We start from the raw sequence: 3,174 nt of genomic DNA on the forward strand, positions 1-3,174 counted from the left end.
TCAGGATCTGTGCAGATACTGAGATCTCTAAACACAGAGCTCTGATTATATCAACCTGGACAGAGCAGAAGTCTTCCATACACCAAAAAAAAAAAAAAAAAAAACCCACCACCGGGAGAGTAAATGATCCTGAGCAAAGTCTAGAGCTGATCCCATGACAGTATACTCCAAGGACGGAGAAACCCCATATTTCTTAGGCCAAGTGAATTCCTTTTGAATGACCCCAATATTTATTGTGCCAGGGCAGGAGGGAAAAAACAAAAATACAAAAAGTACAAAACCTTGGTTATTTTTATATATATATATTTTTAACCTTCATTTATTATTGTTATTATTTTTATTTACCTATCTATTTTGATCGATTTCTCTGTTTGGGGGTGATTATTGAAAGTGTTGTCCCCAATTATACTTATTTTTTTTTCTCTTCCTTTCTTTCTTTTTGCTAGTGCTATGCCATGTTTCTTATTTCAAGAACATGGCGTGTTTTTTGTTTGTTTTTTGTTTGTTTTGTTTTGTTTTTTCGTCTGTTTTTTGTGGTGCTTATCGATATAGCTGGAGTCCTCACTGAATATTTGACACCTTTTTTGGTACTGGTGGAGTGTTTCACCTTCTTTTTCCCCTTCATCTCCCAAATTGATGATGAGAGCCTTCTAGAAGGATTCCACCCATTTTTTGGGGTATTAGACTCATACCCCAGTTTATGTATCTTCTCTTTCTCAGGCAAAACCACGCAACTTGAACTAGATAGTCCTGCCTACAGTTAGAGGGGGAGATACGGGAGGCATCAAGACCAAACAGGTGCAAGACTACTAAGTAGAGGGTTGGATACAGAGGGGGATCACATATTCTGGCCGCCCTGGGGGGTGAGGGAAGAGGGGAATGGGAGGTAGGACAAATACAGAGGTGTAGGGAGGACAATCTGGTGATGGGAATCCCCCCTGATTTTATGTAAATATGTACCTAAAAAGTTATTGACAACAATATGTAAGCCACTATGATCAAAATAAAAATTATATTAAAAAAATAAGCAAAAGAAAATTTAAACCCTTGTATCAGCAGTGAGAAAACCAGAACAGGGGACTCAGAGCTTCCACAAGCCAACAGGCAAGGGGCTTCCTTTGGATTCATGGGGTGGAGGTATTAAGAAGTGATAACATTCTGGATGACAATGAATGAACAGGAAAACACGTAGAATTTGAAATTAGATAAATTAATTAATTACTCTTAATTAGATAAGAGTATGAAAACTAGACAAGGCCTAGAAAAGTATCACATATGAGTGCAGGAATGTTGGCAGGAACTACTGGAGTGAGGAAGTCACCCCGCACCTCTAGGTACAGATTTGGAGTTGCTAGATTAGAGGCTTCACGGGTCAACTCAAAGAGAAAATCAATACAAAGCCAATCTGGCCTAGAAATTAGAAAGTGGGAAAGTGGGGGCCAGAGTGATGGTGTTAAGTCCTGGAGAATGATGCGCCGTTCAAAGACACCAAGACCACATCTCATGCAAAAACAAGGGGTTTATTTGCTTACAAGCATATGCAGGGGCTGTACTAGAATCCAGCATTAGCCAGAAACTGCCAGCCCTGAACCATGAGCTTACAAGCTATATATAGTATTTTAAACAATAGAAAGGTACAGTAGATTGATTTGCTTTAGGAAGTACATGACATCTGGCATTTTCCCACAATTGTGAAGGGAGGTAGGTGATCAGGGCAGTCAGGAAACTCCCAGAATTGTCATGGATGCCTGTACGACCCCAGTGTTTTTGAGGGCCACGTCTAGCCCACTTTCCTGTCCTTGCCTGATGGCTGTTTCAAGCTTCCTTTACATTCCCCCCTTTTCTTTTGTTTGATCTCTAATCCTAGAGATCTGGGTTGTTTGATTAAGTGCCTTATATTGCTGCCTAATAATCGTTAGGTTCTATAGTCAGTAATAGCAGCAGGAGCACAAGTGGGCCTGTAATGGCAGACATTAGAGTTGTTAGCCAGGGGGACTACTTGAACCAGGACTGAAACCAATTGTTTTGAACCCGGAATTTTTGTTCTAGCCTTTCTTGAAGGGGGGGTGGGTGATTACTGATTTGATTGGCCCCCCTTAAGAGTGCAGTTAATTAGCACACAATAATGGAAGGCCAAATTAAAAACTTCAAGGGCAATGCAAGGCATTTCTCTTGCCTGACCCCTTCCTCAGCTGCTTTTCAAAAAGTGTGATTTACTACTAATCTGGTTATTACGATTCAGTTCCAACTGTAAGGGAGCTTCCAGTATGCCTGACCGGTGGTTTTACAGTCCCATGCTGTCATCTGGTACAGTAGGTGATCTTCATTTTGCCCCGGTCCAGGAAGTTGAGTCAGATGGATATGCAGGGGGGGGGGTCCTTTGTAGTCTGTCCAGGCCACTGACCATCCAAGCTGCGGGATTCTGAGAAGTATCTGAAAAAGACTTATGAAGAGGTTTCCCGGGGGGTTTCTTACTTGTTCTGTATCTAAGGTTTTTTACACCTAGTGTGTAACAATTAATGATAACACAAGTTAAACAACAGAAATTAAAGCATTATAGCATTATTAACAAACAGCTCTGAATTATTTTTAGTTAGACTAATGCTTACATTTGTAATTTATGATCTGTTCCAGTACAATTAATGAAAAATGCTTTCACACCTAGGTTACTTTACTTTAATTATAAAAATTATTTTTTTCTTCACCTTCACCTTGCACCTTACTAGATATTTGAAAAAATTTTGGCTCCTTCCTTTGCATAAACACAATATTACTGGAGAAATCTCCATTTGGGGCACTCCCAATACTCACAGAATTTTTGAGGATAGGGTGGGGACACAGCAGGTTTGTCACGTTACAGTCACTTAGGCTAGGCTGATGTAGGAATGAGTTGGTTTTCGGATGGCTGTTGTCTTCTCACCCACTGCAGGATTTTCCTAGAGGTAGCCTGTTCCACTCCTCTTCAGGGTTGGAAGAGACTCTGACCTCAAGTCCTTTCTTGAGACTGAGGGTGAGGGTGAGAGTGGCCATGGCCAGTTAGTGCAGGTTCAGAAATCTCCCATTTCCTTTTTCAGGCCATTCATTTTGATGTCTTCCTGGTTTTGTTAGCCAGATGCCTAAAGGTGCCTGCTTGTCACACCACCTTAAGCCTGATTATTTCCCCAAAAGAGGGCT

The sequence above is a fragment of the Suncus etruscus genome, chromosome 8 (assembly GCF_024139225.1).
Source record: "Suncus etruscus isolate mSunEtr1 chromosome 8, mSunEtr1.pri.cur, whole genome shotgun sequence".
Classification (NCBI taxonomy): Eukaryota; Metazoa; Chordata; class Mammalia; order Eulipotyphla; family Soricidae; genus Suncus; species Suncus etruscus.